Below are 13,485 nucleotides of genomic sequence, written 5' to 3' on the forward strand. Positions count from 1 at the left end.
TACATATGGGTCAAAATTTACTGCCCCAGCCCATGCTTAACATTATTTTTGAGTTCAAGAGCTTGACAGAGATGCACTGGAGCCCATCTTTCTCTAAGTAGAAAACCTAGTTGGCTTAACTAGGGAATGGTAATAACCCATATTCAACCAGATTGGAACAGAGAAGCCCCATCCCATGACTCAGTATCCCTATCAAAAGGACCATGAAAGCAGCCTCTCTGAAAAGGGATGAGAGAAGGAAGCAAAACATACTTAATGCTTGATATGTAATAGTTTGTCTGATTGTTTTATACTATTCTCCGAACACTAATATTTCAAGTGGCTTATGACGAAAACTTGAAAGTGATGTTTAAAGAATGCTTTGACTCTATTTTTGGGTAAATGACAATTTCCAAATTGTGAACTATTGATTTATTTTATCTCTCTTAAAGAAGAGAAGAGCCCAACCTGGACCACCAATTAGAGAAGAATTAAGTATCTGGGGGAAAGAACTCTTATTGATGAGCTATGTTGGACTTCTAATATCAAGGTGAAAATAAAGTGGGTTGATAGTTTGGTGTCAACTGTCTTAAACCTCAGAGATTTGATACACTACTGGAAGAATCTAAACTATTCTCAATTAATGATTTGTGCATTAGGTAGAGGTCTCAGTGATGCCTGTGTGTGTGTGTGTGTTTGAATAAAATGGTCAGCCAAAACTGCCCTAATATTAGTTTCTTACTTTAAGAAGAAAACAAGTAACACACACACCTTTTTTTGGTGTGTTTCCTTTGCCAGCCCAGTTCCAAACAGTTCATTCCTGTTAATTTTCAAGATGAATGGGGCTCATTTTTTTCTACTGTGATAGAGGATGCTTCTGAGAAATAGTATAAAATTGGAATTTGCTTGATTGTAAAAGAAATACATATTGGACTCCCTCTCTACCTTACAGTACACACCATCCAGGCTTGATTCTCACACCAAAATATACCCTTCTCAAATACAAAACATAAAGACACAGAATCTGCTTTCCTTGGTGCTTAGGAGAGGAGACAGAAAAAGGGTGAGTTCAACTGATCTCTTCTGCAAGATCCAGGTTTAATGTAAATGAATTAATTCAGATACGCTCTTTTGTGTCTAATCCAATTGGATTTCCAGACTCCTTAGTGTAGCTGTGCTCCTTGATTCTTTGTTGCTCATCTGACTGGTTCTTATTCCTGGATGAGTCCTGAAATCCTGATGCTTGAGTGCCATCCCTGAGCTTCTGGTTTAATTGCTGCAGGGTGGGTCTGGACATCAAGATTTTTAGAGGCACCCCAGGTGTTTCTAGTATGCAGCACAATTTCATAACGATGACTTAGACCCTCTTCACTGATAACTTCTTTTGGATTCACTGTTCTGACTTTGACCCTAATAACCACTCTAGGATTTGACATTTCATATTATCCATCTGGGATCCTGATCATTACTTATTAAGTCACATAATCATTCAACATGTATGTATGAGTGCTGCATATAGGAGGTGGTAAGAACATAGTAAATATTGTATCTTCTCTCAGAGAATTTATAAGCTAGTGCCAAGGATAGGCATTAAAAATTGCATAAGCAATTGTTGAGATCGGCATATTCTGTTCTTACCCAAAGTCTTTAACTTTTTTCTTGGCCTCATCACTGCTAAACTTTCCCCTCATGATACAGTCCCCAGTCACACAAATATTGAAGTTCTAGCAAAAAATGAGCTGTTTCTGTATTCAGTCAGGGTTTCCACAAATTCCATTTTCTCCGCATAAGATACTGTCTTCTCACACCTCTATCAATTTTACAGTTCTTATTCATACTACTGCAATTAGCTCAGCTGTAACATACTTACAAAAGTCTCCACTAATTTCACACTGCCACCCCATGATACAGTCATATACTACTCTGCAGTTGACTTTAAAGCCTGAATATCTTAATAGATTTTAGTACAGAAAAGATATACTTTCTATCAATTGATCCAAAATAACTGAACCCCCAATATGTTCTGTGGATAGAATGTTTATTTTACAGAGTCTCTGTCTTCATAGATCTGGAGATGAGAAGGCATGACATTTGTACATTAATTCATAAGATAGATTATAAAATAAGTATATTTATAAACTCCTTGCATCTTAGTTAGTGCAGTCTGCCATAACAAAATACCATAAACTGGGTGGCTTAAACAACAGACATTTTGTTTCTCACGGTTCTGGGAGTTGGAAGTCTGAAATCAGGGTGCCAGCATAGTCAAGTTCTGGTGAAGATATTATTTCTGGTCTGCAAATGGCCATCTTCTTGCTGTGTTGTCACAGGGTGGAGAGACAAAGAGAGCTTTGGTCTCTTCCTTTTCTCATAAGGACACTAATCCAGAACTTCCCTGGTGGCGCAGTGATTAAGAATCCACCTGCTAATTCAGGGGACACGGTTTCGAGCCCTGGTCTGGGAAGATCCCACATGTCACAGAGCAACTAAGCCTGTGCGCCACAAGTGCTGAGCCTGCACTCTAGAGCCCATGAGCCTTGACTACTGAGTCCGTGTGCCACAACTACTGAAGCCCACACACCACAACTACTGAAGCCAGCGTGCCACAAGTGCTGAGCCTGTGCTCTAGAGCCCCTGTGGCACAACTACTGAGCCCACATGCCACAACTACTGAAGCCCACCTGTCTAGAGCCCATGCTCCACAACAAGAGAAGCCACCGCAATAAGAAGCCCGCACACTGCAATGAAGAGTAGCCCCCGCTCACCGCAACAGAGAAAGCCCGTGCACAGAAACGAAGATCCAATGCAGCCAAAAATAAATAAATAAATATTTTCTAAAAAAGGACACTAACCCCATCATGGGGCCTCACCCTCTTGATCTCATCTAAACCTGCTTATTTCCAGAGGTTCTGCCTCAAATACTATCACACTGTGGGTTAATGCTCCAACATATGACTTTTAGGGAAACAGACATTCAGTCCGTGACACCATGCACAAGGAACAGTGATATATGATTGGTATAACTACAAGAGTTCAGAGGGTAAAATCTTTGTGTAACAGGATACCAAGAAATACATCATAGTGAACCTAAGACCTAGGAAAAAGCTTGAGGGCCAGGTAGGTATTACCCCAACACCTTTATAAACTGTACTAAGATTTTCCTTGATGTAAATTGCAGTGAACATTTCCCATCAATCTTATCATTTGGTCTACGTTTCTGAAGGCAGGGTCCATATCTTGTTAACCCGACTAATGTTGGAAACAAATCACTTAGGAGATATACAATAGTATAAGCAAAAAATGATATTTGGTTCAGGGGAGTTTAAGCAAGAATGAAGGGGCAAAACTGATATCAAGTAACATTTTAGGAATAGAATTAATAAGACCTGATAACCAATTAATTATGGGGAATAATGAACAGGAAGAGATAAGAGGACTATAAAATACTCGTAAATGGTGCTTTGCCCATTTACAATGAGCATACATCAAAATTTTATCCCCTATGTATGAATAAGACACCAAGGTATTTTTAGTATCCTGAAGCTGTAGTTGAAAGTACAACGAGCAGATAACATAAAATAATAAGTTCAGCCAGTCACTCATTCCTGAATTTCTCAGACTTTATCAAAGATTGCCATTAGAGTCTTTGTTTATGATGCCTCCATGTAATTGGAGCTCCATGCTAGTAGAAATTAAGCTGGCCAGTCCTGCCACATTGGATAAATCCAGCGTGAAACTTTTGACGAAAGACTACATGTTGTAGGAGGAATGACTGTGACTAGGCATTCTGATGAAAAATTTTTGTTTTCCAAATTGAGTCTTTGCTTGATTTATTTATTTATTATAAAGCTTTAGCTTTATAATTTGCAAGCTTGTTACCTAAAGAGAAATTAGTCACAAAATATTATGCCAAGTGTATAGTTTGATAAAAAAGTGTGAAGAATCACTGAGACCAGCCTCTGCTTTGTGGAAGTCATCATTGCTTTGGTTCCCTCATCAGCATGAAAACACCTAAATCATGACCTCCTCAAAGAGGGCTGAACATCACAGAGCTTCCCCACGTCATCTCTCCTAGGCCGTCCTTTCACAGCATTCAGAAATATCCCCCAGAATTATCTGTATCCACATCTACACCCATATATCTTTATAAATTTAAGTGACAATCCACTGGGGTAGGTAACCAAGATACCTTACTACTCCTGAGTTTAAGAAAAAACAGTGTTTACAGCATCCCACTATAAAAAGCATGCATTATTCCTACCTCAAAACATCATTTACAGAGGAAGTTATAGGCCATCTGTTTATCTGCAATGCAGATTTTCTCTTTTTAATAACATTTTTTGAAAAATAAATTTTTTCATAGAATAGCTTTTTCAGGTGTTTGAGGTATAATAATCACTCAAAACTCTGCATGGAGAAAGTATCTTTGTTTTATATGTTCTCTTTATGTTTTTATCAGAAGCAACCCAACAATGCCACAGGAATTTGGGGAAAAATATGATTGCAAAAGAGTTGGAAGACTATTTGCATTCATTGGACCATTCTTCCTATAAATATGAACAATGCTGCTGCTTTGGCACCATTAAATTAGTGCTAAAGCCTTCATGATAGTTAAATATCTAGATATTTTATTATTATTTAACCCTCTAGCATTTTTAAAGTGCTTTTAATAGCCCGTGCTGTAATTAAATTTTGCCACATTACAATGCACAGTAATTCCGGAACTGTCAGTTGTAGAGGTAATTGATAAATCAAACCATAATTGAGATAATGAAGCTGGTCTTGGCCATCAGTGAGATGGCCACCTAATTAGATTTTTAATATCTGTTTACTAGTTGAGTGGACAGTAGACCCAGAGTGATGACGGCGCAGTAAAATTAATAAAGAGGAAATAACAAGAGTGAAATGGATCAGAGAGTAGATGTGGCTTCCTACTAATAAGGCTCGGTAGTGCTTGAGAGCTTAAAAAGAAATATCCCGTATCCCCGCCCCCTTTCTACTCTAAACAAGGTGCAGTGTGAGAGGCCTATCCCACACTAAATGATCCTTAAATGCTGGTTGATCTGAACTAGGGGTTATAGGCTGAAGAGAAATGCCATTACTAAGTTTTATGTGGTGGAGGTGAGGGAGTGGACAAAAAGCAAAGCAATAATTTAACTACCTTACTACATGAAGGAAATTTAGTACAATCAAATAAACTGTCCCAACATGAGGCAGCTTGTACTATCACAATTTTCTTTGAATTCAGGTCTGTCAAAGTTTAAGGCCCAGTTCTTTCTTCTACACCAGATTTCTAGGTAAAACATGAATTTTTTTTAATGACATAATACAAAAAATATTAAAAGATCAATGTCATTGTGGTCATTTCTCACTTTGCTTTCCTAAGTCTTTGGGCTCCATGACAACTCAGAGTATCTGGGCATTTCAAAACATCAGGTTTTAAGGTAGGGATAGCTAAACTGCTACCAGTATTTCAGTAGGTCTAATCCAAACCAGGGAGCACCAGAATCTTCCTTTTGGAGAACGAACAAATTGGTGGTTCTAATTTCATAGAGGTCTTTAGGGCTAACTGAAAACCTTTCATTTATTCTTGGCCAAATACTTGATTCATTTACCTCAACAACTCTTGCAAATTTTCCTCATTCCCTTGAGCTTTCCCTCCAATCCATGTTCTAGTTACTATTTGCAATCTTGACTTCTCTCAGATACTTCTCATTTTGCCAACATATATTTACACTACACTCATCCCTTCATTGACTTTCTGGAAGTCTCAGAGGATGAGCTGTTGCTCTTCCTTTCACCATAAGACTAACAAACATTACCTTGATACCATTCCCTGTCCTCCTTATGACATTACTCAATCAGTCTTTCTCACTCACTCTCTCTCTCTGTCTTCCTCTCTCTCTCCCTTTCTCTCTTTCTCTCTAACTCATAAAAATAGTAGATTATATTTGTTTCAAAAATTTCAGTCCATCCACTCCTCAAACCATTGCATTATGTCCTCTGTTTTCACCACTGCACTATAACCATTCTCATCAAAGTCATTAATGGCCTCTGGTTCCCATAATTGATTGGCCACTTTGAAGCCATCTTTCTGAATCTCTCTGCTGCATTTGACAAGTCAGGAAGCTCTCTCTTCTTTGATTCTCAAGGTGCCAGCTTCTCTTGATTACCTCTGTTTGTCTAGGACCATCCCTTTGTGAGCTTTCTGACTCTTCCTTCCCTTAGATGGAGGTGTACTGAGCTCAGCCCTCAGCTCTTTCACCCTACACAACCTCCCTTGATGATGCCATATTATTTCACTATTTCATTCCTTCAGTCAGTCATTCATTCAACAAATATTTATGGAGTTCTCACTATGTACTTCGCAGTATTCCAGAGTCTGGTTATAGAATGGAGAATTAAAATCTCTGCTAGTCAGTATGTATGGACAATATACAAATAAATAGTTAAAAATATTTTGTCAGGTGGTAATAATTCCTATATCAAAGAAAAAAGCAGGGCAGGGGAACCAAGAGTGATAGAGCCTGCCATGTGATAAGGTGACATTTCCATAATAACATGAGTATAATGAAGAAGATAAGCAGTTATCTTCTGAGGAAAGAACATGTCAGACAAACGGAAGCAATTTTAAAAGCTAGAGTTTGAAGTATGCTTGCCACACCCTAGAAATAGGTAGGAGACCAGTGTGGCTGAGGCTGAGTAAGAAAGAAGGAGGATAGTGTGAACTGAGTTCAGAGATGTGGAGACATAAAGATACTGTCAGCTTTGTAGGATGCATAAGTTAGGATGGGAAGTCCAGCTGTTATAACAAGAACCACATTTTAACAGTTGCTTGAATAAAACAGTAGTGCATTTATCTCTCCTTTGAAAGTCTAAGTTTAAACCCTGGAGAAACATTATGCTAGTTCCACAATGCAAGGTTACTGGATCATCTGATCTTGTCATTGTGTATTCTTAAACACAGGGCTTTCAAAAATGCATTGAAGATGGGTATTTCATTATCCTGCAGCACATCCCCACCTCAGCTGGTTGATAAGATAGAAAGTAGAAAGTGAAAGCAAATGTCTTTTATTTTGAAAGAATGGTGAAGAGGTTAAACATATCACTTTTATTAGTGTTGTTCCCACCTGAACTGAATCACAGCACCAAAATTTTCTGTTGACCTGTCTATACACTCCTTGAGAAGAAAGACTTTTTATTCAACATTGTTTCTGGTGCACTTAGCATAGGAATTGGCACATTTTGCATACTTAGCATATGTTTATTAAGTGAATAATGGAACAAATAAATGAGTAAAGGTATGATCTCTCTATTCAAGGACTAGTAGAATTTCCATTACACATCATTTTTTTCCATTATAGATTATAACAGTCACTTTTCAGAGACCAATTCAGATGATCAAAGTCATGTGCTCTGTAAACAGCTGTTCACTTATATGGAGTTCTGAGGTTTGCTGTCAGTCATCTTTCTTCTATGTTACTCATGGGATTTGTTTCTCTCCCTATGCCAACTGTCTTCTGCCACACATCTGCATTCAGTCTGATTCATTTTATCTCTGTGAGCACATTCTTAAGCTTCACCTTCAAACATTTTCATTAACCATTTATATATTTTTAACTTCAATCTGACTCATATCTAAAAATCTGTTTTCCTTCTTCTGGCTTTTATCCTGCATTTCTGATTACCGTTATGCAAAGGCAAAATCTGCTTTAGAGTAGTAAATAAAATGCCTTAGAGGAGATATAAAATAACTCATTATTTCACACCCAAACAAATCATATTTCTCTCCTCCTTTGATTGTTGGTTCATTTGGGAATTTAGTTGAAATGGTTTGTCTCTATGAAATTTAGAACACACTGGAAAGAGACTAAAATAAATGCTGAAAATAGTTTTTTTCAGCATTTCCAAAACTTCTCATCTCAAACTATTCCTGTGAGATGCCTATTTCTATTTTGAGTAAGCTATGTGGAAGAGGTTTATACCTTAACATATTTTAAGGTATATTAAAATATGTTTTTATTTTCAAAATAAATTTTTATTTTCTATCAGTAATTTAAATTAATAAAGATAGAAATGTGAGCATTAATCCCATCACAATATCTAAGTTATTGAGCTGAAAGGGAATTCCCTTAGCTTTTTGTTCCTTAAAATAAATATCAGAGTCTCTTCTATTGCCATAACCCCTCCTTCATTTTTCCTGATCTTCTCCAATTTAGTATCAGAGTTTATGGGGGGGGGGCTCATGAGATCTCATGGTGCCTGGAAAATTATTTGAGACGCTCAGGGGCCACTGCTGGGTAGAACTGCCATCCCATGATTTTCAATCTAGACTGGCCCAGCAATATATTTTTTTGTTTACATATTTGGGTTCCATGTAAAATTTTGAGAAAAGGGCTGTTCTGCTAAAAAATAAAATAAAATAAATAAATAAAAATAAAAACCACTGATCCCAAACACCTTTGAGGCCATCTGCACTGGAATGTGAATTAAAGGCTTAGATTGGTGTCCTGTGACTCATCAAGGCATTTTTATGGGTATCATGACATTTGTTTCTAGGTTTTGTTCCTGAGAATTGGGCTGCCCAACCCTTTTAGTCATGTCCAATTTTGTCATCATCATGTAGCTGTGGATAAAATCTTTTCATCATGGTCAATATGTTCTTTACAAATGTAGCAATTTCTCATTGAAAACTGCCCTCCTGGGGGAACATAATAGATTTCATGGTTCCCCAATGAAGAGGGAAGTTGCTAACTAGCCGTGTGGCTCCAAGTACATCATTATAGTAACTGCATCCCTATAAGGAATAAAGAGCTGGTATTACAGCCTTAAAATTCCCTCTTAATACCAATAAAAAGACATTTTCACACTTGTTCTGTGAATAAACTTCCTTCAGTGACAAAAAAAATCAGAGAAAACTTATAAAATAACAACTGCTAACCTTCACTTAAATTTCAGAATTATTAAGATGGCAGAATCATCTGTATTATTATCAACGTAGATTTCTGCTTCTTAGACTCAGAGAACCTAATTCAGAAAGACCATATCCTGAGAAATAGTGATTATATTTTCTAGCATGCAGAGGCCAGTAAAAGCTACAGATCTGAATCACTCTTAAAGCTCCTGTCAGAAATGAGCCAAAGAAAAAACCCCAAGATGTTTTTCTGTATTCAGGAACATTATGGCAGATATATAGGTATAGATATAATTATAGATATTTTTATGCATATATAATATTACAGTATATAGTATACTATATATAAAATATAACATAATATTACCATATTGATACAGTAGTAATTTTTGAATGTTCAGGTAGATCATTTTGGTATATATATACATTTGCATATGTGTGTATATATGTGTACATACACATATTTATAAATTTATAATTAAAATCTCTAATGTTAAGGTTTTGCTTAGCTCTATATTTTACATAAAGGGGCACTTTAACACCACCATCCACTTAGAAACCAATCAGTTTCTATGTCATTCAATGGTGTTTTTATTTTTTCCACAGAGAAAGAATGTAATTGGAGTTATGAGATATGAAAATGTGTACAGTGGTAAAATATACATATCATTATTGCATTTAATGGGTAAAACACTTGAGGGAAAAGCATTTTAGACACAAAACAATTTAAAACCAATGAAATGGTTTTCTACATAGAAGATTTCAGGGGGAGAATGTTTTAAAAAATGCTCAAAAAGTATTGCATCAAAAGTTGATTTATGTGGAGGTACAGTCAAGATGGTGGTGTGGGAAGACACGGAGTTGAGTTAGCATCTCCCCACAACTAGGGCACCTGCCGGCCACTGGTGGAGGACTCTAATGCCCAAGGAGACGGGAGGAATCCCAGAGTGAACTGGTAGGACATAGCAGGGCTGAGGGGGGAGGAGAAGTGGAGGCCAGACAGGATCGGCTCCCTTGAGGCCAGGGAGATCAGGAGAGGCAGGCAGGAAGAGCAGGAGAGGAGCAGAGAGCAACTGACTGGCCCACTCAGGCCGGGGAGGCTGCTGAGCTCCCAAGCTGCTTCTCCCCACTCCAGAAGCCCATCAAGGCCACGTGGGTCCTGGGGGCATAGGAGGGAGGCTGGGGAGGTCAGGAGAGGCAGGTGGGAGGGGTGCTCCCAGACCCCAGACTGGAGGAGCAGGAGAGGAGAGGAGGGCATTTGCCCTGCCCACTTGAGCCCAGGAAGCCTGCTGGGCACCCAGGTGAGGTCCACTGCCCTCTGAGACCAGGGGTGGGGTCACGCCTGGGCCCCTTCTCTTCCTTGAGCCTAAGCCTCACCCCCCATAGCCCCCAGGGCCTTTTCCAGCCCTGTGGGTCCTGAGCATAGGCCCCACCCACCACCCAAAGCTCACCCTTGCTTAGGCCTCGCCCTCCACAGCCAAGGCCTTCCCCCACCCTTTTTTTCTTTTCACTCCTCCACTTTTTTGATATTGTAGTATTGATGTACCTTCCAGTTGTTGATTCATCTATATTTTTATTTTTACATTCTTTCTAACATATCTGTTAGTTTCCAAGTCTAATTTTATTTTTTACTTTGTTATTGTTTTTTGTTTGTTTGTTTGTTTTTTTGCCACCCCACAAGGCTTGCAGTTTGTGAGCCTGGGGTTGAGCAGAAGCTCCTGAGGTGGGAGCTCCAAGTCCAAACAACTGGACTAACAGAGAACCTCAGGCCCCAGGGAATATTCATAGGAGTGAGGTCTCACAGAGATCCTCAACTCAGCACCAAGACCCAGCTCTATCCAATAGCCTACAAATTCCAGTGTTGAAAGCCTCAGGCCAAACAACCAGTAAAACAGGAGCACAATCTCACTCATAAAAAATATATATATATATGAGATGGCAAAAAAATATGTCACAGATGAAGGAGCAAGGTAAAACCCTACAGAACAAATAAATGAAGAGGAAATAGGTAATCTACCTGAAAAAGAATTCAGAGTACTAATAATAAACATGATTCAGAATCTCAGAAAAAGAATGGAAGCATGGATTGAGAAAATACAAGAACTGTTTAACAAAGATCTAGAAGAACTAAAAAACAAACAAACAGAGATGAACAACACAAGAACAGAAGTGGAAAATATACTAGAAGGAATCAATAACAGAATAACTGAGGCAGAAGAACAAATAAGTAAGCTGGAAGACAAAATGGGGAAATAACTGCTGAAGAGCAGAATAAAGAAAAAAGAATGAAAAGAATTGAGGACAAACTCAGAGATCTCTGGGACAACATTACACACACCAACATTCGATTTATAGGGGTCCCAGAAGAAGAAGAGAAAAAGAAAGCATCTGAGAAAATATTTGAGGAAATTATAGTTAAAAACTTCTCTAACATGGGAAAGGAAATAATCACCCAATAGTCATCCAAGTCCAGGAAGCACAGAGAGTCCCATACAGGATAAACCCTAGGAAAAACACACCAAGTAACATATTAATCAAACTAACAAAATTAAATTCAAAAGAAAAATATAAAAGTAGCAAGGGAAAAACAAACAAACAAAAACATACAAAGGAATCCCCATAAGGTTATCTGCTGATTTTTCAGTGGAAACTCTGTAGGCCAGAACAGAATGGCATGATATACTTAAAGTGATGAAAGAGAAAAACCTACAACCAAGATTACTCTACACAGCAAGGATAACATTCAGATTCAATGAAGAAGTCAAAAGCTTTTCAGACAAGCAAAAGCTAAGAGAATTCAGCACCACCAAACCACCTTTACAACAAATGCTAAACGAACTTCTCTAGGAAAGAAACACAAGAGAAGGAAAAGACCTACAATAACAAACCCAAAACAATTAAGAAAATGGTAATAGGAACATATATATTGATAACTGCCTTAAATGTAAATGGATTAAATGCTCCAACCAGACACAAACTGGCTGAATAGATACAAAAACAAGACCTGTATATATGCTGTCTACAAAAGACCCACTTCAGACCTAGGGACACATACAGACTGAAAGTGAGGGGATGGAAAAAAGATATTCCATTAAATAGAAATCAAAAGAAATCTGGAGTAGCAATTCTCATATCAGACAAATCAACTTTAAAATAAAAACTATTACAAGAGACAAAGAAGGACACTACATAATGATCAAGAGATCAATTCAAGAAGAAGATATAACAATCATAAATATATATGCACCCAATATAGGACCACCTCAATACATAAGGCGAATGCAACAACTGTGAAAGGAGAAATTGACAGTAACATAATAATAGGGGATTTTAACATCCCATTTACACCAAAGGACAGAACACCCAAACAGAAAATAAATAAGGAAACACAAGCTTTAAATGACACAAGAAACCAGATAGATCTAATTGATATTTATAGAACATTCCACCCCAAAGTGGAAGAATACACTTTCTTCTCAAGTGCACATGGAACATTCTCCAGGATAGATCATATCTTGGGTCACAAATCAATCCTTGGAAAATTTAAGAAAATTTAAATTGTATCAAGCACCTTTTCTGACCACAACACTATGAGATTGGAAATCAATTACAGGAAAAAAAAACTGTAAAAAACACAAATACCTGGAGGCTAAACAGTGCACTACTAAATAACTGAGAGCTCACTGAAGAAATCAAAGAAGAAATTTAAAAATACATAGAATCAAATGACAATGAAAACACAACATCCCAAAACCTATGGGATGCAGCAAAAGCAGTTCTAAGAGGGAAATTTATAGCAATTCAATCCCACCTCAAGAAATAAGAAAAATCTCAAATAAACAATCTAACTGTACACTTAAAACAACTAGAGAAAGAAGAATAAAGAAAACCCAAAGGCAGTAGAAGGAAAGAAATCATAAAGATCAGAGCAGAAGTAAATGAAATAGAAACAAAGAAAACAATAGCAAAGATCAATAAAACTAAGAGCTGGTTCTTTGAGAAGATAAACAAAATTGATAAACCATTAGCCAGACTCATCAAGAAAAAAAGGGAAAAGACGCATATCAATAAAATTAGAAATGAAAAAGAAGAAATCACAACTGACACTGAAGAAATACAAAGGATTATAAGAAATTACCAGAAACAGCTATATGCCAATAAAATGGACAACCACAAAGAAATGGATAAATTATTGGAAAGGTATAATTTTCCAAGTCTGAACCAGGAAGAATTAGAAAATATAAACAGACCTATCACAAGCAATGAAATTGAAACTAATTAAAAATCTTCCAACAAACAGAAGTCAAGGACCAGATGGCTTCACAGGGAAATTCTATCAAACATTTAGAGAAGAATTAATATCGATCCTTCTCACACTCTTCCAAGAAATTGCAGAGGGAGAAACACTCTGAAGTTAATTCTATGAAGCCACCATCACCCTGATGCCAAAACCAGAAAAAGATATCACAAAAAAGAAAATTATAGCCCAATATCATTGATGCACATGGATGCAAAAATCCTGAACAAAATACTAGCAAACAGAAGCCAACAGCACATTAAAAGGATCATACACCATGATCAACTGGGATTTA

Source organism: Mesoplodon densirostris, chromosome 7, assembly GCF_025265405.1.
Source record: "Mesoplodon densirostris isolate mMesDen1 chromosome 7, mMesDen1 primary haplotype, whole genome shotgun sequence".
Classification (NCBI taxonomy): domain Eukaryota; kingdom Metazoa; phylum Chordata; class Mammalia; order Artiodactyla; family Ziphiidae; genus Mesoplodon; species Mesoplodon densirostris.